Source organism: Anas acuta, chromosome 1, assembly GCF_963932015.1.
Source record: "Anas acuta chromosome 1, bAnaAcu1.1, whole genome shotgun sequence".
Lineage (NCBI taxonomy): Eukaryota > Metazoa > Chordata > Aves > Anseriformes > Anatidae > Anas > Anas acuta.
The window spans coordinates 159,226,289-159,254,150 of record NC_088979.1 but is presented as its reverse complement, the minus strand read 5'-3'; the positions used below and the strand labels follow the sequence as shown (position 1 = coordinate 159,254,150).

General features: G+C 38.5%; 1 long non-coding RNA gene across 2 annotated transcripts in view; it reads right to left on the bottom strand.

Moving 5' to 3' along the window:
* Nucleotides 1-18,191: 18,191 nt before the first annotated feature.
* The window catches only part of LOC137849249 (uncharacterized), a 52,719-nt gene continuing 43,048 nt past the window's right edge, over nt 18,192-27,862 (bottom strand). For both annotated transcript variants that reach the window (XR_011091824.1, XR_011091827.1), the window contains exons 4-7: nt 25,447-25,544; nt 24,830-24,909; nt 21,865-22,024; nt 18,192-21,772 (exon numbers count right to left, since the gene is read on the bottom strand). This is a non-coding gene — a long non-coding RNA (uncharacterized lncRNA). The remainder of the gene's footprint in view (nt 21,773-21,864; nt 22,025-24,829; nt 24,910-25,446; nt 25,545-27,862) is intronic.

Here is a 27,862-nt window from a genome sequence, read left to right as displayed (position 1 = left end):
GGAGATGAGTGAACAGATGGATAGGATGGTCACCCCCTTGCTATAACCTTTGCCTAACAAAGCTGATTAATTCAGTCTTTCTAGTTGATAAGGCATCCAGTGTGTCTTTGTCTACAGATAATTAACTAAGATACAAAGCAGAAGGAGTCAGAGGAGGTGAACAGCAAAGTGAACTCTCTAGGCTGAATCCTACAGACTGGGGACTAGCAGCAGAGGTGAGGTAAATGATACTGTAAACAATAAGTCAGTACACCACCATGAGTTAGCAGAAGCATTCATGAGCAGAGGCATGATATTACAACCTAGCAAATAATAAAAAAATAAGCAGGCAGTGACCAATGCCAGAGACTATAAGCTGGAGCTTTCACATGGTGCCACCTCTGCACTCCAGCATTTCATTCACTGTTCATTACACTTCCCAACACCTGGAAGCCACCTGAAAATAGTCCTCCAGCATTGGGTGCCCCTGAACATGAGGCATACTGCTGCATCTCTGCCCTGAGAGGCACAGGGGCAGGCCCAGAACAAACAGAGAAGTCAAGCAAACAGTGTGGTAGCTGCATATGCCCTACAAAGCCCCATGGATATGGTGCCCTCCCTTCCCCATTTGCTTTTGTTTGGCTGCTTGGAGCATTTCCACAGGCCCACTCCAAACCAAAGGCTAGCAGCTGTCTGCTTTACCTCATTAGATGTGAGCAGTAGGGGTTGCCACGATCTACTACACTTAAGACATTCAGAGCTCCCAGACATATAATTTACTCTTAGCTCCTTTCAACCCCAAAGCTAACTATGAGCAACAATGATGGAAAAAAAAAAAAAAAAAAGAATTCAGGCCTACTAAACAAACCGAAGTAGAACAGCTGCAATGGGAAAGGAAAGGAGGCCAAGTGAATTAAGCCTCCCATGTTCCTTACTTAGCCTGCCTTTCTTTTCTCTCCATGACCTCCAGCTGAATATAGTCCTTTACTGCTGTTTCTCATAGCTTGCAGCTGCACAGCTCCAAGCCTGCCAGGAGACTCAGCTCTCTTGTCAGTAGTGGGGAGGCTGCGGTGCCAAAGCACCACGGTACTACCCCCTTCCTGCTCCTCTGTCCCTCCAAAGCAGTGCCTGCCTTCCTCAGTATCTTCCCAGTTTGTCTCTGAGGCCATGCCAGTGCATGCCACTGTGTGCTCGTAAAGCACTTATCTTAAACACAATACCTTAAGAGGCAGCCTCAGCCACCACTTTTCATCATGAGGCTTGATGCAACAACAGGCTAGCTGGTATGCTGCCTCACCTTGCAGTGAGGAACAGAGGGAACATCCAATTCCATCCTTGTCAGAAAACTGGAGGAGGAAATGTTTTTCACTTCTTCTGTTTCAGACTAACACTTTCAAGTGTTGCACCTTACAAGTAGCTGTGTACAGGTTTTCAGTTCGTTTCAGAAAGAAAAAAAAATATCTTTGTGCCAGAACCCCAGCTTTCTTTAAGAACATGGGCTGAAATTTTATCAGCACTGAAATAAGCGGTTGTGCAAAAGCTTTGTACCAAAAAACACATGGGATTTTCATGCATATATATCAAATTCTCAGTTATAACTGTTGATCCAGCTGTGAAAGAGCACTACAACTACCCAAACGCCTGCCCTGGGATTGCAGAATTTTTCCCGGGGGAACTCCCAGAAATGTCTCCGTATTGACAAGACCACACAACTCCAACCCCACTGCATGCTCACACCTCATCGGAGAGACATGAAGACACAGCCCTCTTCTCACAGGCTAGTTGTAAGACTGAGGGTTCCCCTGGGGTGGCACCATGCTGAAGCCAGCTCACTGAAAACAGCAAATTAAGGTCACTTTCTGTCCCAAGATTTATTAAATATATTTTATTTTCTTTCTACTTAAGCTGAACTCCATAAGCAGTCCATAGCAGAGACCAGAAAACAAACACTGAGCCACTGACCCAAAGGAGACACGCAATCCCTTCCTATGACTGACCCTCTGATGTAACTTACCTCTTTTGAGAGCAGTTTTTTAGAAGCTGAAGGATATGGATTCAGTTCCACGCAGGCAGAGAAGAAGACTGAGCTCAGATGTCTCTTACCCTAGATGTGCACTTCGAACATGGAAATAACATTAAAAAAGTTTATAACAGCACCAGTATCCAGTAGTACAGTTAAAGGTAGCATCTTAGCCATATTAGATAGATGGATAGATAGATAGATAGATAGATAGATAGACAGACAGACAGATAGATAGATAGATAGAGTTATATATAAACAAACATATTCAGGACAATATATAGACTGAAATTCAGGAGAAAGCGTTTCAAGAAACATGCATAGTTAAGCAATCTTGACCAGTCAGTTATGAATGTTTACTACATTTCTGCCTAGTAAGTGTGCTTGCTCTCTTTAGTCAATAGAGCTGTGCCACTGAAGAGGCTATTCATGAAAGCACAGCAGCACTATTTAGCCCCATCATATTCCTAAAACTCCTAGTAATCATGGTATAAGCTTGAAAATCAGGGCTGACTTGGATATTTATTAGTACAATTATGTTTGCAACCCATCATAGACTGAACACAATTTTTGTAGCAATTTTCAAATCATTAGCCCACTGTTTTAGTAACATCTTATCTCAGCTATTAGATGGGCTGTCCTTAAATTGAAGTCATTAGCAAAGATTCCATTACTATATTGTTTTGCAGTATGCATTCAGTGTATTGGACAATTTAGGAAACTAAATAACCCCTGCATATGAAACAAATCAACATATATCTAGAAAATATAATTATAAAGCTTAACTAATCTACTTCATTTTGTATTATATAAAAATATTTTCAACTTTTATATGAAATAGCTTCTAAATAATAGAGTTTATTGTACATGATTAATTATAGCAATGATGGCCATCTATCTGTGCTAAAATATGACAGTTTAATCTTCTAAATCACATCAGGAATGAAACAATTCTGAATCCAAGATATCTCTTTATAGGTTCTAAGTACAGCTCATAAATTACTATGGCTTTTAAATCTCATCTACATTCATAGAGCGGAGAGGCAAACCAATACAATATTCAAGACTGTAGTCTTCTTTGAGTAAAATTCTCATTCATTAACATATTTTTAAGATGTTTTCACAAGAACAATGACACGTGGCTAACTTACTCTTAAAGAACAACTTCAAATGCCGGTATTTCATAGGGCAGGTAATTTTTATGCTTTGGAATTTTTTATGGAAATTCAACACAGCGCTTTAATCACATTCAACCGTCATCCCTCTCAGAAGGATCAGTCCAGGTATCGTGGCTGGGCACTCCCTATCTCCAACAGTTACTTCAAATTCTTCTCCATCTCTATTTGAAATTCCTAAATCTACAGAGGATCTCTCTCTATCTCTCCCAACCTAATAGACTCAGAAGAAGTATGAGTTTCTGGGGGGAGGTAAGAAAGGCAGGCTGGTTAGGAACACAATATCTACCTGCTGGTGTTATGCTGTTCATGAGTTACTGGGGTTCTTTCACAATGGAAGGTACCAAAATGAAAGAATATTGTCACCAGTGAGCTGGCAAAGATGATAATGCATGTATACGTGGGAAGAGCTCTATTTCTTCCCCCCCCAGGCTCAGCCACACAACGTGTAGGCCAGTCCTGTATCATGGCACTAAGGTCAGGCATGAGAGCAGGAGGCCACCTTTCCAAGCAATGACCTCAGGGACCTTGAGACAAGTTGCCACGCCATTACTGTGTAGGACCGGCCAGCCCTGAGATGTTGATACTGATTAAGCAACCTGAGTGACATCTGAAGCCAGGCCTGGTTTTGTACTCTAAAGTAACCTAAAGAGGCAAAAGGGCCTAAGGAGTGATGGGTGCTGATGCTTTGCCTCAGCTTGCTCCTCTGTCCAGCACAGTCCCTCCTTCAGGCTTCCTTCTAATCAAGGTCTTAAGAAGAATTTCTCAGCTGGCAGCTTTGCTGGAAAATAACGTATCAAGTTCCTGCTTTTTTTTTTTTTTTTTTTTTTCTAGTATAAAAAGTTTATGCATAAAGCATTAATCTTATATCTCATAAGTATCCCAAACTGAAACCTTCTTTCTGTACCAGTGTTGCTTATTGCTGCCCATCCTTCCAGTTCTGATCCAAACAGAAGGGAAGCCCTCACAGCCTGAAACCATAGATAGCTATGCAGCCATGCTCAAGAAAAACCTGCCCCCGTGCACAGGACAATGTCTCAGGGTACACTCTCTAAAGTTGTGTCTACAGGACAATTTGTTGATCAGCTGGGAACTGGGAAAATTTGCAGAGAGATTGTTGTTCAGCAAGCACAAGACAAAATGAATAAGCATTGAAATTTGTTGCTTTCACTTGAAAAGCTCAAACCTGCCACACTAAAAAAACTTATGTTTCAGTCTCATCAGAATAATGTTGAATAATATTTGTATTCAACTAATCCAGTAGCACAAAGTAGAGCAGCAGCATGTTGCTGTTGAGATGCAAAGAAGAAACATCAGGCAGTGGAACAATGGTAGTAAATGGTAATAAAGACCCCATATTTCTCAGAGGTGTATAGGTGAATGAGGAGCAAATGCATGAGAAGAGGCATCCCTGTGTACGCATTTCTTCTGCTTTTCTATTCCACAAGGTTAGTGGCAGGGGAGCATGTGGGGCAGAGTTTGCATGTAGGGTGAGCCAGATAGGAGTGAGTTCAGCACGGGTGGAATTTGCTAGTGTGTCTGCACTGTTGACTTTGCTTGAAAATCTTTACACATACACTGCTCGTGTGAGAAAGACTGGTTTAAAGATGAAACTGGACAAGTGTTTTTTTAGCTATGGCAAACCTACTTTGCTTTCATCAGCATTTTCTAAGATTGTTCTTTCCCTGCTGGATAGTGTGGTTGTTTTGGTGAATGTTGCTGTCAAGTCCTATGAAAAAGAAGCATTAACTGAATTTCCAACGTGAGCAACAGAAGAGCAAAAATTATAGAAAATTTCAATAATAATGGTTACAGAAGATGTTAAACAACTGAGCCACTGGCTTTTGTTCTCCACTCCAACCACAAAAATGTAAGATCAGCTGGAGAAATAACATTCACCCCACAAATATTTGGCTATAAAAATGATTAGGCAAAATGTTTTTTGCCATAGAAATCCTTATCAGAATGATGCAAAGACGGTGCTCTGTATGAGCATGTTTTATAACTCTTGAAGTTCTATGAGCATTACTGTGCCTTACGTGATGCAAAGAATGATTCTGCAGCTGCATATCAAAAGAACAACTTTCATTTTGATCACTTCTCAAAATATTTTAACACACACATCATTCTCAGTAAGACGCCTGTCTGAAAGTTTTGGTTAGATATAAATTTTCACATGAATCAAATTAAGTTTCCCAGTACTAAAAGCTGAAATAGTTATTAGATGTCATACTTCTATTTCCTGTTTTCTTCTCAAAGGTCAGAACAACTAATAGCTTTATGGATAAGTTGGCCAACAAGCAACTCCTTTCCTAAATTTTCAGGATAGGGAAAAAAAAGTCTGTTATACAGAATGCCTGAAGGTAATCTGCCAAACGCACACACAAAACAAAAACAAACAAACAAAGTTTTGTTCAGAAATGTTTTTTAAAGAAATTTAATTTTGTTTCATGAGAGGTTTCCAAAGAGAGGTTTCTGGGAAAAAAAAAAAAAAAAATCTTAGTGATTTTATTTTGCTGTGTGCTTTTATTGCTTTCAGCAGTCTCCTCCAAGTTGTCCCTGATTTAAAGCAACTGCAAAGCAAGATGTGACTGTGAAAATATGGGAGAAACAAAGTGAGGCTGTGAGATGAGAAATTAGTTTCAGCTTCCACGTTGTAATCTGCTGTGGCATAAGTTCATAGTAATCCTTATTTCAACACTCTATATACAGCTCCCTCCATCAGGTGCATCCTCATGAACTCTCAACAGCAGCAGAGGAAAAACAGCAAATTAGCCATAGGGACTCAATCAGGAAAGAAAGAGACTGGAAGCACGCTGTCCTCTGGACAACCCCTGTTGCTCATTACCATGTTGGCATATTCCCACAAGTAAGATTTCATGTCAAGAGAAACATGTTAGAAATGGTATTTTATTTCTTTCTTCATTCAGTTTTGGGCAGAACATTTCTCAATCTAAATAAAAGTAGATGGATGTTAATACAAGAATTAACTCTTCCAATTAACATCATGTGATCCATTTCTACCTTATTTTATCTGCTGTAGCCAATAGACCTGGGGAATCCCTTTAAACAGCAATTTGGAAAACTGTCACAGCTCCCATCTCTTTGGGGATTTCCTGATTTTTTTTCCTAGTTGTTCCCACCTAGCATCATTTTGAGAGATCAACATTGTTATTGCAAAGGTTATAACATCTCAAATTTTATGCTGGGCTAGAGAGGCTCCCTTGATTTATTACCTTAAAGATAATGTATCAGCTATTAAAACTGTTGTAGCTTAATCAGATATACTATCTCTTTAGTTTATTGGACACAGATGCAGGAATATCATGATAAATATCCACATGCCTGGAATAATCCCGAATGAACCATTACACACAAACGTACTAAGGTTATCTAATGGTGTAAGTACAGTATTCATTCTCAGTTTAGCACATTTTGAATGCCACTAGTGATCTATATATTTACTAAATGAATTACATATAATAGTCCTCATGCTGATGCTTCATGGGATGCCATTTTTCTTGCTGAATGTTTTGAAACTTTTCCTAATGTCACTATCAGCTCTGCATTATCTGGAATCTCCTCATTTTTGCCACAGTATTATAAATAGTTTTTCTAATTGCCTATAGAGAAAAATACATGTTGGACATTTTAGAAGTTATAAAATGCACATCACTTTTCAGACCTGCACATTTTTATCCAGAGAAGATGGAATTTCCACCAAAGTGAAACCTGAGACCAGAGGAGTCAATGCTATGATAAAATGACAAGGCAGAAAGCATATTTTCTCCAGTGGGATGAACACTTCTGGATGTCAGTGTCTTCTGGCCAGCTACATGATAAAGTCTAAATATTGTGAATGCAAAGAATTTGAAGGTAAAAGAAAGAAGATACCTACTTAAATTTATCTATCCTACTATCAAATTTAAGGTCAGGTGGGGACACAGGGTAGTCTAAACTATTAAAACAACTTGGTCTAAAGAGACTTCAGAAGGCTGTGCATATATGACAGGACTGATGTGGAAAACTCATCATTTGAAATTCTGGAGTGCATGTGTTGCTACTAATCATTGCACCTTTCCCTCACTCTGTTTCCATTCAGAATTATTTACACAATTCACATGTGGAATATGACGTGTCAGGACATAGCACTGTTGACAATAATTCCTCATGAGAACTGTCTGAAATGCAGGTTGTCCAGATGATGAGTCTGGGGTATTGGATTTCAGATTGACATGGAATAGAACCACAATGGAGTGTATTAGTACTTCACAACATACCTCCCTCTGTCCAAAACCTCTAGCAAGCCTCAAGCAGGCTCACAGAGGTGTCTACAACAGCAGTGCTTAAGGCAGCCCCAACTACCAACCACACAGAAAAGATCTGAGAGTCCTGAGTTGCAGTGGTGGCACTGGGCTCCCCACTGGTTGACATGGTACTGGTGCTCAATGACCACATCCAAACCACCAAAGTCCCAGTATACCCAAACTCCCCAAAGATGACACACCTACCACTAAATGTGGTGTCTCCACCAAGCCATCATGAGTGAGTGAGGTTTTCAGAATATTCTGCCTTTCATTAATCATGATTTATCAAAACAAACAAACAAACAAAAAGCCTCTTCGGTCCAACAGTTCAATTTTTTTATTTTTTATTTTTTGTCAGAAAAACTGTTAGACACCATTAGTCCCAGCGTCACAGGGGCTTTTGAACTTTGGTGTCAAATAGTGAACAGGTGATAATGTCCTCACACCAAACCCAGGATCAGATGCACATTGCTTGCAGTGAACAAGTGCTTGCAAGACTGATATATTCTGCACTTTCAGAAGACATCACTGGAGGTATCAATGGAAAAGATACTATCAGAGACTAAAGCAGCAGTGCATATTAACATTATTGACCTGCAAAATTGAGAGATCTGTTATCATTTGTAAGTAGCTATAGCCAGGAGGACCTGAAGAATAGCAGCTTATTGGAACTGTCACAGGGGAAGATAGGATCAAATGACATGGTGTACTTTCATACCAGGATTACTATGCCCTGACAAGTGCTCTAGGAAGACATTTAGCATCTACCTTGATTCAGGTACAGTCTCATTATCAAGAGAGATGAAGTGGCCTCAACACTTGAAGGGCAAACAAACAAACAAGCCCACAACTGTGAAATATATATTTTTTAACAAATATCTTAAAATGCCAATGTTGCATATTGTCTTGAATCTTTCATAATTTGAATCTTTCTGCAGGTGCTGTTTCAAAAAAAGTCCCTGGAGAATTAATAACATATAATCACTAAAATAACTTTTTGCAAGTCCCTTGAGTGTCTGTAATTAACATGTTAATCTGCACTTAAAGTGAATAAAGTATCATTATAAACATAATAAATCATTTCATGTTACTGAATTATTTGTCTGTAAAATTACCCAGGTAATTATCTAAACTTTACTAATAAAAGGTTTCATTAACTACCACTTATGCAGGGTAGAACCAATGCATTGAGCTTTCATGTTCAAATACAGCCATAATGCAAAACACATTACAAATGCTATTGTCATCTTAAAATAAAAACTGAAGTACATATGCTGAGCTTAGTTAATTCTGAGGCTGTATTTTTGTTACATAGGGGTGTTGTTGCTTAACCCAGCAGGAAGCTAAGAACCACACAGCCATTTGCTCACTGCCATCCCACTTGCAGTGGGATGGGGGAAAGAAACGGGGAAAAAAAAAAAAAGAGAGAGAGAGAAAAAACTTCTGGGTAAAATGTCTGATAGTTTAACAGGACAGAAAAAGAAAGTAGAATGAAATAAAATAAAAATAATGAAAAATTGACATAAGCGATGCACAATTTCTCACCACCCATTGACCAATGCCTAGACAAACCCTGAGCAATGGTAGTCCCCCACCTGTACACGCCTGTCCAACTGCCTCCAGTTTTACTGTTCAGCATGGCACCACACAGTATGGGACACCTCTCTGGTCAGCCTCGGCCAGCTGTCCTGGCTGTGTCCCCTTCCAGACCCTCACTGGCAGGGCAGCGCAAGGAGCAGGAATGGCCTTGGCTCTGTGCGAGCACTGCTCTGCAACGACTGAAACAATCCCTGTGTTATCACCACTATTCTCATCAAAAATCCCAAACACGGCACTGTGTGAGCCTCTATGAAGAAAGCTAACTCTATCCCAAGTGAAACCAGGACAAGGTTGCATTTCTATACTGACCTAACTAGAGGCAGGCACTACACTGTAAAATATAAGAAAGGAACTGAAATTTTCACAGAATTGTAACCAACCAAGGTGAATCTTAGGCCTAAGATAGAGTTGGAATAGAAGAAAAATGATCTGTGGCACATTCAGTCAAGATGTTCATACTGATGTGGCTGTATTGGTTTAAAATCACAACCTTTCTTCAGCATCTTTACAGCCTACTGCAAGCCATTTGCAGGGTAGTAGAAATTTTTATGCTAATACAAATGACAAAATAAAGTGGGAACTAAAACTGACAACAAGGTGGCATTGCCCAAAGGGCTAGGACCAATGCTTAAGCAAGGGCTTTCTAAGTAGCACAGGTGGCCAATCATATATATGTCACTGCTCTGACGGTAATGAAAGCTGAGGGTCTTGCTCGTTCTAGAGCTGAGTCAGATACGTGACCCAGAGGGGATGACTTTAGCTCCAGAGCTATGGATTAAATAGTCTTACACTAAATAAAACTGCTGTATGATCTCATTATAGGTAAGATGTAAAACCTTTGGGGGTTTGGGTTTCTTTCCTTTTAAATCACGCCAGTAATGACTTTGTCACAGCTAGATCCTGTTGCATATGCAGGATTCAGACATGCACTTGATACTGTGGCCCCAGGTTCAGCCTCGAAATCAAGTGTGCCACACATCAGCAGAACCACAGAAACTGCTGCTAGCCCACAGCAAATGCAAACTGTACTGATTGAGGTAGGTTGATGTGTTTCACTCTAAGTGCCAATTCACATTTTCTCCCATTTGCAGCAGACTAAAAGCATGCACATGGACAGCTAGGATGCTACAAACATCCCCTCTACGGCTACCTCAGACATAATTCAAGCACACCTCTAAAACCTGAATCATTAAAGCACATCAAGAGAGAGGCTATGTTTTATTCTCAGCTTGTCATTTACAAGCTGCAGAATCACATTGTTTTCCACAAATCTCACTTCCATTTAGATGACTCACTAGGAATTAAGCACTGAAATACCTTTGATTTTCTGGCTCTGGGAGCCTACCTATTCCTAAATTTCATGAACAGGCTGTTGACCTCTGAGATGTTCCAATCTTAGTTGCACAACTCATAAATGCACTGTCTCGCTCCCTTCTGACTCTTCAAGCTTTGACTTCTCAAAATACCACATCCCAAAGGCAATACTGGTGGCGTTGATATTTTCCTGTCCAGCTGATGAGTTATTAGGATGCTTAAGACTTTGCCTAAGACTTCTTGTACTCATTTCCCTCACAACAGATATTCGAGGTGGGATATCTGAAGTGGGAATTACTCAGTCTTTCTTTCTGAAGGTGTTCCATTTCAGGCAAAGCATTACCTGTCTTTATAGCAGGGGAGAAAGCTAGGATCTGAGTGCCAGCCTCCATTGGGTTTATTATGTAGACTAGGACACAAAACTAATGTCTAACAAAAGACTTAGACTAAGCACATTTAAAAGAATGCATCTCCCTGCTTATGAGATTCAGAGGCTTTTACATTATTTAAACACAGAATTGGGAATTTTTACTTTCTTTAATTTTGCATCTTCTGTGTTCTAAGTTTTTTAAGCAGCAGATTCCATCACATGAACCATGCTTAGTTCATTAACAGGATTAGAGAGTGCATAGATCCTTACCTCAAACTACCATTGTGATAGTAAAACTTTATTTTTTTCTCTTTAAGTGGATTACAGTTCTTTATTATTATTTTTTTTAATCAGCCTGAAGAGCACATAGGAAAATTCAGCCTGAACAAGGTATAAACAATTGAAAGCAACATCTTGTAACATAAAGCACTGCACAACCTTGATTTCAAGAATCACTACTTCAGATGATTAAAATTATAATTATATATAGATTTACACTTTTTTTGTTTGTTTGTTTGTTTGTTTTTCATCCTTTGGGTTTAAACCACTTTATAATAGGGGACTATCAGGAACATTGGCTTTACCTCAGCTAGAAAAATAGTTAAACTCAGGACAGGCTTAGTTACCTTACAACTTCCAATCGAGCTATAACCTCAGAAAATGCTAATTAGCAGTGATCCTGCTCCCACCCTCAGGAAGGGAAGTGTGACAGATAGGAGCATCATTTCTGAAACAGTGCTGAAAACTGGAAACAAACTGGGGTTCTTAGGCACATGAGCATAATTTAATTCCTTGGAGAAAAACTGTAAGTGCTTGGAGAGACTGAATAGGACCCTACTCCTTCTTCTTCCCTTGGAATACGGAACTGAAAGGAATCACAGCTTCACCTTTGTAAGGTTTGGACACCCAGTTTTCCCCACTCAAAGGTATTTTTCTGTCTTGAAAAGCGAGAGATGGAGGTGGAGCATAATAAGCGGTGGTTTGCAAGGAAGGTTACATTTTAAGAATAGCAAGTAGTTTGTATAGTCCCAGCTGCTTGCAAGTTCACCACGTCTCAGAAACCCTATCTGAGATCAGAGAAACCTATGCAAATATTTCACTGTATGCCAGAAGCATCCTGGAGAGCTGCGCTCCGTTACTGATGCAGACACATGGAAGGGATTTTTTTTTTGGAAGAGAAATCTTGCCATGGTGACAGGATTGTTGAAGCCATGTCCTTGTGCTTGTGTAGCCCCCAGACTGCTGTCCACATCTGTGAGAGAGGGGAAACAGCTCTCTCTGAGGGCAACTGCCAAAGCAATTTGCCTCAATTGTATTCATAGTATTAGAAAAGACACAGGCTTGAAATCAGACTCTCCTATCCAGCACTGCCAAGGATTTCTGTCATTAAAATGCATGAGTACAAGACACTGAAGGTCTCGCTCCCATCTATGTGCTTGCTACCTAGCTCCACCAAATTTGTGTTTGAGAAGTAGCATAGAGCAGAACAGCCACTAACACTCCAGGTACCCTCATGAGCTGTTTTTCAATAGAGAGGATTATGCAGTTACTTCAAAAGTGGGATTGTTTTATCCAGCTGCTGCTCATTAATGACATTCGGTGCAGTTAGGTAATGCATTTACTCACTGGTGTCAAGCTGATAAATGCCTCCAAACTACCTGTCTGTCTCTGAGCTGTGACCCAAAACTGGTGCATTATGTTGACTGCTTCCACCTGAGGCAGCAGAAAAATGAGCACTGGCACACACTGAACAAAGACGCCCGCCATTTAGTGCAGCTCCCTGCACTCCATGGCCTAGAAAATGCCAGGGGCATGAGGGTTAAGAGCCTCTCTGATAACAAACTGGCCGTACTGAATTCTTCAGTTGCACCGTTGTGAGCTATATAAAAGTGTTTTCTAGATTACAAATCTCCATAGGTTATGCTTTCATTATAAGGAACTGCATTTACACAGTAGGGGAATTTGAGTTGGAAATGTGACACTGCTAGTAAAAATGTGAACTGGAACAAAAATTACCCAGGAAAGAAGCACCTTAAACCTTTCATTTCAAAGAATCTGCACTAAGCCTGAAGAGAGCAAATAATGAGCAATGAAAGGAGTCTTTGTTATGCTGTGATTTCAAAGCTCTGCCAAAATGTCAAATAATCCATTTAATCAATCAGAAAATTAAAGAATGTGGTAAATTCCCAAGGTAGTTTGAGGTTTTAGCTGTGCCAAGTAATTCAGCTACTGCATAAAGCTTATGTCACAATAGCAATTACTTAATAAGTCATTTTTGTCTAACCATGTTGATGTAAAAATACAATTTAGTTTTCAAATTATTTGCAGCTGTGCTCTTATTTGGATACAGCATGCAATACCTCAGGAGATGTTTACATTTGTCACTTCAAGCACAGCCTTAATTTAATTTTTATCACACTATATCCTTCAAAAAGTTCCTATTATCTCAACACACTAAGAAATTGATTTCTTAAAATGGATCTTCATGAGATAATAAAAGGAAAGGAAGACACTATCTGTTGATTCATATACAAGTTTCATTACAAACTTGTAATACCAATACCAAGACTATCATTTGAAATTCAGATTTGTTATGAAGTTTGCATTTCAAATTTGATGATTTATTTCAGGACAGAGTTTATTGCTCTTGTGAATCCTAGATTATCACCAGTTAAATTCTAGAAATATGAAACAGGCTACACCGAACATTTCTTTATTTACATTATAAACTATGTATTTTTCTATTCTCCTCAAAGGACAAATTTGACAGAATGGTTACAAATGTAGACTTTTGCTTCTAACAACCCTAATATTAGAGATTCACTTTGTCAATGTGAAACTAAACACAAGTATTTTATTAAAGAAAAAGTTTCAGTGAGAAATTAGATTCAATGTATTAGTTTAGAAACTTGAGAATATTTTTACTGTCAGCAAAATAATTCATTATTACTGCATAAAAATTAGAAAGTTCAGCCTAAGGTTAATAAACCTTAATTTTAAATCAGACTGGTTTAGATTTAATTCTCTTATCTACAAATTTCCATACAGATTTCTAGGAATTTCTTTCTGAACACTACCTTGTTTTAGTGGCAAAAGATGTATTTTACGCTTACCTGTAACAATAAAGACAAAATCTGTTTTTCATCCTCATCTTTTAAAAATTGAAATGCTGACACAAAAGAGTCACAAACTCCATCAAATATATACCTACACTTCAGTTTTTAAAGAGAAAAAAAAAAAAAAAAAGCATTCAGCACAGCAGACAAAGCCTGACCTGCGTTCATGACAGCAGGTGGTGAGTGCTTTGTGATCCTGCAGCCTATTAGCATGATCTCCTTCAGTGGCCGAATGAATAGGGACCTTCCTTTCAGAAGCCACAGTGAGTTTCACAAAAGCGTCTGTACAGAGGACGGCTGGAATGAATCCAGAGTCATGCAGCTTTCACTAACCCACTGATCCTTTCTTTGGCACTCTATCTCCCTTGCTTATCTACCTCTCCCTGTCCCCCTGCCTCATGTTTCCCAGGACAAAGACTGGACAAAGATTAGCATGAGGATAGCAGAAATATCCCACAGAAATGTAGTGGGTCCTAAGATAATAAGTTCTTGGGGTATATAGGACTTCCACTCACAGCTTCTTCAAAATTTCAAGAACTTTGACCAAAGAGAAAGCACTAAATTTGTATTTGTACTCTGACTACTGTTAGTCTCCAGATTTTATCAAGCCAGGGCATCTCCTCATACCTCCCCTTCCAATGCCCTGGAGCATAAGTGCTTCCAGAGCCAAAGAACCAAGAAAACACCCTCCTCATAGGACTTCCTTGTTGGGGCAGGAAAAAATAGCATACAGAGTAGGAAACATACATGAAATAAGAACAAAAATCCTTTTTGTCCAAATTGTTTTGAGAGATAACTGTTTTTTTTCTATGATTCTTCTAGTTTCCCTACTTGTTAAAGTTCCAAAGGTATCCCAGTTAATTCCCTCAAAATGCCATTCCTAGCTGAGCAAATCAACCAAAAACTCAGATCAAACCAAATAATTTTTATTTTGAATCTGGAAAAAAAAAATATCTCAAAGCATTCAGCTGTCCAAGCAAGTAATGTAAAGACGTGCAACATCTTTTAGCAATGGCTGTTGCAAACCAGAAACAAATACCACCTATGTTGACAAGGGAGAGAGAAATATGACAACTCATGTAATGTTGGCCAGATGGTGAAGTTACAGACAATAGTTTGTAATTAAAAAGACTGTGTGAGAGAGAGATTTAAAGTAATTCACTGTGTACAATATTTCTTAAGAAATCAAGAAAAAATAAGATAATTAAAATAAATATTAAACTTGGTAAAAAACACTTGGGTAGTAAAACACCAGGTTGACAAGGTGCCTTTCAATCTAATTAAAATGATACTGAAAAAGTTGACCAGGAAAACTTACTTTCCTCTATGTACATAGGTCCTTTCACCCCCGCAAACCTGCCTACTTTTCCAAAGTCCAGCACAAGGTTGTGGATAAAGTCAACTGATGCTGACACCAGCAAGACAAAGGTAGTGCTAGGAGAATAGGTAAGCTCCACTATCCAGAAATACTACCTCCAATTTTTAGGCAGCTATTGTAAACCTCTCTTCTTTCCCCAGTGGCATGGTCTTCCCAACAGTTAACAAAGTCTTTTGTACATCCAGATTGAATTGCTGTAATTTATTCTCCATGTTGCTACACTTGAAGACTGCTTTAAAGCACTAGCTCCAACGGAAGAAAACTGCCCTTCATTTTATATTTCTGGCCTTAGAAAACATGTTACACTTGTTTTCAAAGGCTTACATCCTTTCACAGGTGACACTCAAGCTGTGTTCATTGTCCTAGAAAGACCTAAAATCCTGCTTGGGATTTGAGATTGCCAGAGGTTGCCTCTCCTGAAAGCTGGTATGTTACCTAAGACAGTATTTTGAGTAGTGCCAGGTGTAAGTATCATGTTGTCTTGCTCTTGACGCAGGCTGTTAATAAATAAAGAAGTTACACAATATGGACATTTACAAAATATTAAACAAAGTAGTAACTTTAACATTTCATCTCTGTGACAAGACCTTGCTTTTCTTCTGACAAGTGACTACATTTTAAACATATATACACACACTTTTTACTCAAATTGACACTGACAAGAAAAATACTCTCTTTGCCATCAAGGCAAGGTGTCACTTAAGGCTTGATTGTCAAGCTCTTATAAAGATAACACATAATTCAAAGAGAGATTTCTGGTATCACGTTGCAGGATTTGAAAAAAAAAAAAGGGGGGGGAGAGGAGAGGAGAGGAGAGGGAAGGGGAGAGGGAGAGGGGGAAGGGAAAGACGGAGGGGAAGAGGGAAGAGAAATCAGCTCCACCCTGGTAGAAGGGGGAAGGGAAAAACAATTAGGGTATAAATAATGAAATTTTATGGAAATAGTGTAAAGGTATCTACAGTTTATCTGGATGAAACACTACAAAGAAAAGAAATTCCAAACCAACTCCTTCACCCCTGATAACAAAAGAAAAACACATCAGAAACCCAAAAACATAAGTTGTGACTGCTCCAGGACAGGCCATTGCTCACTAATTCATGGATCAATAAATGGTTGTAAAAATGGTTATAAAATGAGGTCAGTGGAGTTGCATCAGGAGACACATCAAGAAAAGGTACCAAACTGAAATAGCTCTGTTAGGCCATTCTGGTGCCTAGTTTACAGGGATATAATAACCTTAGCATTATTTCAGGGAATTGCAACCTTCCTGTCATTCTCTCCATATATTTCAGTCCACTACTCTGTGACTTTTATTTGCAAAACCAGGGCACCGACTTATTAAGGCAGTTTCAAAAAGCCATGCTTAAATTTTTAAATTTATCCTATGTTTCATTAAGCAAACAGGACAAAAACTGTTGGCAAGATGAAACCTCCTACAGCTTTGCTGACTGGCCTTGTTACTGCAGGCATGAACTAGTCTCGCTAATGCTTCAATGAAGGTTTGCTCTCAGCAGACAGAAAGTGCTATAGTTACATTAGCGCAATACAAAGCCAAGTCTTGCATTTTAACCACTTCACCCCAGAAACACCAGCACAAGCAGAGTAAACCCTCTTCAGTGACCAGAAGGTCAGGTGGGCACCCTGCATAGTTACCAGAGGTGTGAGAAAATAAGTACATTTTTCTTTACTGTACAAACCTTCAGACCATGAAAACTGTGTACGTTTTTAACATATCTCGTTACTTTGCACTATCAAATGTCCTCCACAAAAAGTATGGGTATGACAGTGGCCCTGGTGATAAAACCTGCCTTTTGAAATTCAGTTTTGTGTTTCCTCATTGCATTTTCAGATTAATTTCTGATAGAATGCACAATACTTGATAGCTTCTGCAGGCCACTGCAGAACCAAAATTACTATGGGAGAATGAGCTGGTTTCTCTTCAACAGTTAACAATTAATAAATTATTTACCAAGTAAAACCAGTATAAATTCACTAAAAGAAATGGCATTGCAAAGAAAGCAATTTAGAAAGATTAATGGCACTGATGAAACTAAGGACTTTATTTTTGGTCAGTAGAGCCCTTCCAATCTAGTGCTGGCATGCAGGAAAAGAACTCAGCTTTCCTTTATGATCCCACCTTCAACCATTTGGCTCGACATTTAACAGAAGTACTTCAATTTAGAGAGCATTTGACTCTGGAAATAATTTGGAAACAATATACAGTACTGAAAAAATGCTCTTCAGGTGGAACTGTAGAGTACTTTTCAAAGCATAGTCTGCAGTAAAGATGAATTTCATATTATTTTGGAGTGATAGATTGCAGTTAATCTGTATTGTTATCATTAAACTGGGATAAATGGAGAAAAAGAGTAAAGTAAAACATTTGAAACTGTCTTAAAGAATTTTCTTCCAGGTTTCTGGAAAGTAATTGCCATATCCAAAGCAAATATTGAAAACATTTGGGGGCAAACGATGAAGACAATTTTTATCTTAACCAAATACAAAGTTGAAAGACAAGACCAGTTTATTCTCTTGGCAGTACATCCTGGATAGTCTTGGAAGCAATTCTGCTAAAACATAAGAAGGCAAATACTTTGCCTTTTCATAGAAGTTTGAAGTTATCTTATTTTACAAGGTTTTAGACATTTTAGTTCCATTGCATCAGCACAAGCAGGTATTTACCATTTGTGGAAGCCAAAGTAAAACTGAAATAATCGCCACACTATGTCTGTGAATTTGATCAAGGTTAAACTATTCTGTGTACTATTTGATTTAAACTACAAATTTAAACTTATAAAAAATGGCAAATATAATTCTTGCCTAATTATTGTGGGGGTTTTCAATAGATGATGTCCTGAGCTACACTAATGAGAAAGCACATTTTAACAGACAAAAAAAAATCACACAGGAGAGAAATAATAAAGGAGTCCAAGTACCAAAAAATCAATGAAGCTTTATTAGTATACATTTCAGAAAAAAATACAGAATGAAAATTGTAAATAGTTGTATCAGAACAAATAAACTTCCCAAAAATATTCCCAAAGGAAAAGAGCCAAACAGCTGCAGCAGTAAGGCAATATATGGAATGGCAGCACTGCAAGGACATTGTTAGAGATTGTTTTCTGCCCTCAACACTGTCAGCCTTTATCTCAGTTACAGAGAGAGAAAAGATTGTGCACTTTCACCAATAAAAGTAAGCAGGGAAAAGATCCCCAAAGATCTGTCAATCCCCAGACCATCTCTCAGATTTGCTCTTGAACATGGAAATAAACAACCTGGCCCGTGTGCTAACAGTTTAGACCTTGTGTTTTTTTTTTTTTTCATTCTTAATTTTCAAACAAGTACAAATTCATTGGTTTTTACTTGTATTCGTTGTGGCCTTTTTTATTAGCTGTATTAAATTCTTAGCTTAGTGTTTCATATACAGTGTTATCTTTAGCAGAAAATGAAAGATGTATGAACAGTTTAAACACTGAACACTGATGTAAAGATGGTTCAGCTCATTAGAAGCTGATTTCTTCTCATCAAACTACATGGGTGATGGATGAAGAAACAAAATGCAAAACATGGTAGTCAACATGGTGACATACTAAATCATCTTCCAATCATTCTCAAGAACTCTACAACTACAGCATGCTATCCTGATGGCCCCATCTGAGTTGATGATTTTTCACAATGTATTTCATGGCTTCCATCCCTACATGAGACTTTATTACTATCACATAGGAATAAAAAGCCATAAAACACTAGAGTGAATTTATCTTGATCAGATGCAATACTTATTTTCTTCACATGATTTCACCACCATTCCAAAACTAACCAATAATTTCATGCTACATTACTGAACATTTTAAACTACATTTCAATGACAAGAAACACACTGAAATGGTTACATCACAAATTAACAGAGCTGTAGCCTTTAAACACATTCCTACCTACGAGAATCAGGAAACGATCACAACACACAGCCATTTAATCCACTGATAAAAGACAGGACACCACAGAAAAATATCACTTCCACATACATCTTTCAACACATAGGAAAGACGAGACAAAAAAGAAACTGGTATAGGTTAAAGCTTTGAAAGCACCACTACCAGCATCTTATTAAAACTCCTTGCCATAGTAGCTTCCTGGCATGCATTATAAAAAATGCAGAGACCATCACTAAGAAATCTTTAAGACATCTGATCTTAAACAAAGCAAAATTCCCTACCAATGGCACTGAAACAGCTACTACCACAGAGCTGCTAGCTAATATGGCTCACTAGTCCCTAGGACTGCTACATTCTTGGCTGTAAGAGATTTACTATAGTTCCAAAGTCCTTTTTCTCCTGATCAAAGACCAAATGAAACAAGTTATAAAATGCCCTTATTTTCTTAGCCAGACTATGATACTGAATCCTGGTCTAAAAACAGTTATTTATTAATGTAATTACTATTCATCTTCTTATTACTACTAATTGGCCAAGTTGAAACACAAGTCTCTACGGTCATTGAAAAGTCAATACAATAATTTAACTGCCATTTGAAAATAATTTTGCTTATACACTTGCAAGCAATCTAAACTGCATCAGAAATGTCTCCTTAATCTAAAAGCCTCTATTTTACCAAAAATATTTTAAATTTTCCTGGCCACGTACCCCACTGGCATGATACCAATATTAATTCTGATATACTGTTGACACTAGAACTAAGAATTAAATCGGGTTTGATTTATATACTGCTATCCTTTCTTGCCTACCATAATCCTGTGTCTTGCATAATATAATGTTGATAGCATAGAAAAGAGCAAGAAATCACTAAATGAAAGGAAGTGCATAAATAAATTCAATTATCATGCATAAAACATGCAAATGATTTAAAGACTGCATATGAAACTCTAGTTTATATTCATTAATCTCAGGTTGCACTTTTGAGAGAGAAAGAGACACTAATTGGGTCCAGATTAATGCACTCCCAAACCTTCCAATTTGTTTTTAGGTGAAGGTTAAATGAGATGTGTTAAAATAAACACAGCTGCTCAACTCTCCAAACATCTTTCATTTGTGGGAGAAGGTAAAAACTAAAAAGCATATTGCAGGCTTAGTGTAATAGAATTTAGGCTTTTCCTGGGCTCCTCAGAACTGCCAGTTACCCATTGTAGTTTCCCCCCCCCTACTCTCCAAGGAAGAAAATTTTGTGCTGAAAACTAGTCCAAAAAAATCAAGCTAGTTATTTGACACAGAGAACAGGGTAGGGAGCATTTGTGTTTGTCTAAATCCTTACATGCTTTCCTCCCTACCTCACCCCACAGAATGCTGTTGCGGGACCACCTCAAATGCGATGTAGTTGCTGTAAAAAAAAAAAGGGGGGGGGGGGGCTTGGCCCAACCTAGCATGTTGTTGTGACTCTCAACACAGTGGGCAACAGAGACACACGAGAGGGCTTGTGGGCTCAGCTTTGCTCACCCAGTCAGCAAAAGTGTGACACACAATGGGGCCAAACCCCTCCAACCCACTACCCACATGGGGCTTTGCTGCCACCTCTGCACACAGGGTGTCAGCCAAATTATCTGGGAATAGAAATAACACTCCCCTGGCTGCTCTGTCCTGCTGGCTGGCAGCCCCCATGTACCCAGGGTTGATCCTGCCCCATAAGAAAGCAAACACGGGGGAAGGGGAAGTTTTTTTTGGTCCAGAAATGAAAAACAAGAAAAGGGCCAGTTCCTATCCTCTGGCAGAGGAAGGTTAAATAAAGTGAACAACAACAACAACAAAAAAGGTCACCAAACTAATTTCTTGCTAAAACCAATGAATTTGGATTAGTGGCCTGAAGGGGAAAGGTTAGGATGTTATCAGTTCTCTTCCCTTTTGTTAAAATGTATTGGAAATTAAACCCCTCCAACACAATGGGATACATTTCTACAGGATGGAAGCATTTGAAATCTTACATTTCTGCGATTGTTTAAAAAATGTTTTCATCAGCTACAGACATTACACCATGAAAGCACAAAAACACATACATGTAGACTCGGACATATATTCACATACATGGTTTCAGACACAGACCCACTTCTGCTGACAGCCTGACTCTGAGAGCTTTTCATTAAAATTAATTTTTGCACATTTGCAGTTGCTAAATTAGCTGCAATAAATAACAACAATAAGGCTGAAATCTGTCAACATCTTGACAAATATTCAGAGAGCTGTTTAGTTAGGAAATATGCTTATGATATTCATTGCTCCTAAAAGAGAAAATGATTATACAGTAACTAAACCCTAAGTAAGAGCTAAAGATATTCACCTCATGAAGCCATTGCTCAACTAGCCCCTTGGCACTTGCTGGAATTATTCGCAGCACGAGCTCTACTTTTTCATTTTCTGCTGACTCCATGTGGGTAATTTCTTTCTCATGATTAAAAGTGAGCTTGGCAATTCCTTCAAAGCATTTCTTTAGGTGTGGTTGGATATGGAGTGGATCCTTTGTCTCAAAAAGGATTCCTAAGAGATCATTGCTGCATTGAGAGAAAAACCTGAAAAATGATAAAAAATGAACTTTATAGGTATTTATACAAACATATTTTACACCTCCGACAACAACAGACAGATGCAATGGACTGTTTACCTTGAAAAGAATAGTCTTTTCTTCACCAAATAATCATTCAAGGCCTTCCTGAATGTCATCCAAAAGCGATTCTGCCTCCTCCAACTTATCCAGCATCTGGGGCTGCGAGATAACCCTTGTGGCATTGGTCTCCTTCACTGACTCCTTCGTTATTAGCCTCCTGGTGGGTGAGATAGAATACAGCGAATGTAATAACCATACTTCACACAACAGGCTCTCTCTCTCTTTTAAATTGAAAATCCCCTTATTACAAAACAAGGGGTGTTCTTTTTCTTCTACCTTTAAGTAGGACTGCCACATTCATTGCTTTTTACAAAAACGCAGCTGCTTTTTAAGCTACAGATAAATAGAATCTGCTAGGCGGTAATTCTGCTCAGTCTGAATGCATTATTTTCTAAGTCACTTTGGCAAGGGACTTCTTATTATAAACTGGAATGAACAAGGAAAGTCCTTTTCTCGACTAATTATGACCATGCTTTGTTCTATACTGTTAACCTACAATGCCAGATTGATCAGCTATTTTTTGCTTCAGCCAGTTCAATAAATTAACATGCTCTTTCTGAAAAATTAGAGAGCTAATTATTAAGACTTTATAGACTAACGATGAAAATATAAATAACACAGAACAATGAAGAATGGTGTATCAATAACATTCACACAATTCCTTTGATGCGCACAATGCAAACTTCCATTTCAACACTACTGATATATGTATGGGAGTTACTTTGACTTGATCTACAGAATTTTCTTCTCATAAAGCTTTGTTATATTGATATATAATAGTATTTGATTTTTTTCTAAGAACTGAGGAAAAGAAGGCAAAGCTGAAACACAATTTTTCATATACCTATCCCTGGTGCCCATTTTGTTTTCCTATTGTTTGACTTCCAATTTATAAAAAATCAGGAAGCACAGAATAGAAAGCAAAGCTACAAAGACGTTTAAACAGACAAAAATCAGGACTTGAATTACTACTGTTTCCGCTATATGACAATCTAGTGTGTTTGATTTGAAAGTAGTTTAGTTTGTAGAGAAGAGTTTGATATTCCCTAGTAATAACATAAAGTAGAACGTTGCTTTGAGGTTATGGATCACTGAGGACCTTCAGTGATCCAGAATGCTTGGCTCTGACAAAGAAAAAGATATTCAACTACATTCTGAATACACAAGACATTTTGTTCAATATGTATTTTGTCAATAGCTCATAGCTACTGATACAAAACCACTCCAACAAATGAAATGTAAATATTTAGATATCGCACATGGTTTCCTTTATGCAACATAAACTGTGAACTCCAATAAGAAAGAAAAGAAGAGGGGGAGAGAGAGAAGAAGATAACAAGAGAATGAGAATATATTCAATACTTATGAGTTGAAACCCATCAGAGTGGTAGATAGACATGAAGAATAAACTGAAAAGATTCAGTCCAGTATGCAGAATTTTAAATAAGAAGCAATTTTGGAAAGAAGAACACGTCCAGTGATAGAAAGCTCACACTGCTGCCATCTTAATATCCTACTTGCACTCAAAATAATCCCATCCCTATGTATTTTACATATTTCTGGTAGAAATATGAGACGGGTTATTTATTATACTTTCTTCAAAACAGCTACTGTAAGATGTACATACAGCCAACATCAGCGACTTTGCTTTGAGATGCTACAGCTTGCTACATGAGGCATTTTGTGGTCCTTTGATAGTCTTGGCAAACTATGAATAGTCTGAGGTTGCTGGCCTCCATTGTCTGGAGTCCAGACTGGATTTTGGAATGCCAGGAGAAGCCTAATTCATGTAGGATTAAGAAAAGCAAAATTATTTTATTAAGAAATAACTCTACATGTATCAGTGGAGCTTCCAAGATGTGAGAGTAAATTAGCATTCAGACAAAGATTAATTTAACAGACTATACTCTACAGACACCATTTTAAAGGAGAGAGACCTCACCAGCTACTGTACTGTTTAGGACAGGGTTATATGTGTACAGTTGTATGTTTTTATACAGTCAAAATATGTCCTTTAATATTAGTTTTGAAACAAGGGCACTATCTAGCATACTGACAATTATCTTTTGTAAAGGAGTTTTGAACTGTTTATTCCTGCTTGCTTAAAAATATACCTGGGTCCATCCATTTAGAAACTCTTCTTTTCATGACGTGACCATAAGGACAGTCAAAAAAAAATAATAGCGGACAGAAGGCTTGGCAATGTGTGGAACTGTTTTCCCTAAAGTAATTTCAGAATAAAAGATATTCTCAAACATTTAAGTGGTTGATTTCTAGGCGTATTACTGGCCTTCAGATTAGTAAGTACTCTATCTTTAACATTGCTACAAACAATCGTACACAATGCACTTTTGATTAAAAATGAACCTATTTTATTTCAGCTGCACCAGTTGAAGACAAGGAAATAGTCATGTGACACCAGCACTCATCCTATGCCAAGTACTGACTGACAGCTCTTCACAAAAGCAATGGTTTTGATGAAAAATGATTAAGTGACTCAACAAATATAGTATTTTTAAAGACCTAGTTACATACAGGGACAAGATCTAAAAGCTCCCTGTTCTGTACTTCGACCAGCTATGTTTTCCTTCGCATCAGAAAGGAGAATCAAAATATGATTAAAATTACTTCACGAAAAACATCACCACATATCTTTACCAAGCCTCCTTATAGCTACTGCTTTGCCTTGAATCTAAAGCAAGTTGCGTATGTCTTCCAAATATTTCTCATATGATTAAAAGCAAATGTTTTATAGGTGCTTTTTGATATGCATGCACTTGGAATATTTTGTAGCCCTTTCAATAGCACATCAGATATAACTAAGCACAGACTTAATACTCCCGGGAAGCTACAGCAGTAAAGCCCAATTTTTATGATTTTCCTTTGCCTGAAGTAAAAGGAAACTCTAAGTCCTAACCATGTGGAGGATAAAATTTTACACAGTTAACATCCAAGAGCTTACCATTTCTCATCGACAGCTCTCCTTATACTGACATGGATTTACTTGTGAACCAGAACTTGAAGTCACTACTCCGTAACACCCTGCATAAATCACAAAAAAGAAACTTCAGACATCTAAAACTGTAAGTCCCTTTACCCTATTATAATATTTTTATACTGAGTTGAAAAGAAAACTTTTTTTTTTCCTAGATATGAAAGCATTTGACATCAAAATACTCTCTAATAAATATTCTGCAAAAGATTTTCGTTACCTGCTTCCAGTTCTACTTCATGAAGTGCAATGAGGAACAAGCCATGCACAAATGCTTGTTTGCTTTTCTCACTTGATTGATTCACTAACTTACTGGAAGGCTATGTCTCTATTGTTTCTGAGTTCACATCATAAAAACAACAGAAATCAATTTAAGACAATGAACTTTAAGTTTTTTTTCCCTGCCTCCTCCCCCCCTCCTTTTAGTATTCTATAGGGCGTAAGTGGCAAAGCTAAGTCAGAAAAGTTTTAAATAATGAAAATCACTGAAGCCTAAATCACATACAATAGTGAAAGCTGAGATGTGAGATGGAGATGAAATCTAAAAGCTAATTAAATTCAACAAGAGCCTCTCAAAGGCAACATACCAGCTTAGCCTCCCATGCTAATATTTCGTTTTGAAGGGTGCAATAAATGGAGGGCCTTTCATGGCTGCAGATTTTACAACGTGATCCACCAGCTAAACCTGAGAGGGGAGAAAAAAAAAAAGATTAGATGCATGGATTACTGTACTGAATAGATGCCAAGGCCAAGATAAAAAGAATAGATAAGTTAGGGCTTCTGAGGAGCTAAATTTGAAGCCAACCAGCAAAACGGATTGAACCTTATTACCTCTAGTCACTGAGAAATTCCCTAGACAGTTGGATGTAATTTGAAAAGGTCAGAAAAAAATTTCCTTCACAGTATTATTGCTTCATGGTTTAAGGGTGTACATTTGTGAGATGCCAGCTCTAATCATTTTTATTGACTTGCTCTAGAGAGACAGACAGATGCACAGGGAGGCAAGACAGATGGATAAGACATATCATACCTTTGTTTCCAGTTCTAAAACATATCACCAGTATTATGTATGTTTTAATGTTAATCATTTCAGTTTGTCCTTTGTCATCACTGAGAGGAACGTGCCTTGTTTCTCTAAGTCAGCCACAAAAGGGGGAAAAATTGTGCATATTATTGAAAATTTGCTACAATTTTTCATATTTGACCTGAGAGTTCACTGAATTCCATGTAAATCTGAAACATATAATTGAAATTTAGTAAATGTAATAGGATTTTTTTTTTTCTGACAATTTTAGGTATGCTCAGTTGATTTTTCTTTTCATTTAAAGGGGAGCAGTTCTCACTGAACAGGTTATAAGAGTGACCTTCAACATACTGACAGTACAAGCTTTGTTATCAATATGGATATCCTATGGAAAGAAAAAAAAATAATAATAAAAACACAAACAAAAAACACACACACACATACAAAACCACCCCAATTAAAAGCATTTAATTCTTTGACTTAGCATACACAGGGGCTTGTAATCAATATGAGCATTTGCCCACATTACATTTGCAGTCAATTCTTTTTGTCATGCAATTAAAATCAAAGGAGATTTAACAACACAAAAGCAGAATTATCCATCCCAACCCCTAGAAAAAGTTTAATTAACATTAGATTTTCTTTCACTCACAAGACATTTGTCTTCCATTCATAATACAAACATGGGTATTCACCGTATCCTGGCACTGAATGCACTGCAGATGCAATTTTAATGGCCATTAAAGTATGGCTCTGCGAGCTCCTCCACTGCATTATGTTTATGGAGCCTGCCTGAAAGATGACTAAAACTGTTTCCACTTGGATAAGAAAGCCATTTCCATATAGTCATGTTCCCTCCCCTCAAGCCTCATACATTCAGAGTAACAAGAAATTGCAGCAGAATAGTTGCGTATCTATTCACTCCTGCAGAACTTTATAGCCCTAAAAGCAGATCAGGAAGGGTTAGCCATAGTGAGGAAAAAGAAGCACACAGAATTGTTCCCCTAAAAGAAGCTGATGCTTTCACAGAATCATAGAACATCCCGAGTTGGAAGAGACCCATAAGGATCATCAAGTCCAACTCCTGGCACTGCACAGGTCTGCCCAGAAGTTTAGACCATGCGATTAAGTGCACAGTCCAATCACTTTTCAAATTCAGACAGCCTTGGTGCAGTGATTACATCCCTGGGGAGCCTGTTCCAGTGTGCAACCACCCTCTTGGTGAAGAACCTCTTCATGATGCCCAGCCTAAACTTCCCCTGCCTCAGCTTAACACCATTCCCGCGGGTCCTATCACTGGTGTTTACAGAGAATAGGTCACCTGCCTCTCCACTCCCTCTTGCAAGGAAGTTGTAGACCGCGATGAGGTCCCCCCTCAGCCTCCTCGTCTCCAGGCTGAACAGGCCCATTGCCCTCAGCTGCTCCTCATATGACTTCCCCTCTAGGCCCTTCACCATCTTCACCGCCCTCTTCTGGACACTCTCTAGCAGTTTAATGTCCTTCTTGTACTGTGGTGCCCAGAACTGCACACTGTATTCGAGGTGAGACCGCACCAGCGCAGAGTGGAGCGGGATAATCACCTCCCTCGTTCGACTAGCGATGCTTGATGCGCCCCAGGATACGGGTGGCCCTCCTGGCTGCCAGGGCACACTGCCGGCTCATATTCAACTTGCTGTCAACCACAACCCCCAGATCCCTCTCTGCGGGGCTGCTCTCCAGCTTCTCGTCACCCAGTCTGTATGTATAGCCAGGATTGCACCGTCCCAGGTGCAAGCCCCAGCACTTGCCTTTGTTAAACTTCATGTGGTTGGTGATCACCCAGCTCTCCAATCTGTCCAGATCTCCTTGCAAGGCCTTTCCACCATCATCAGAGTCCACAACTCCCAAGTTTGGTGTCATTGGCAATGTGCTCAAAACACCTTCTAGTTGTACATCCAAATCATTTATGTAGACATTGAAGAGGACTGGCCCTCAAATGG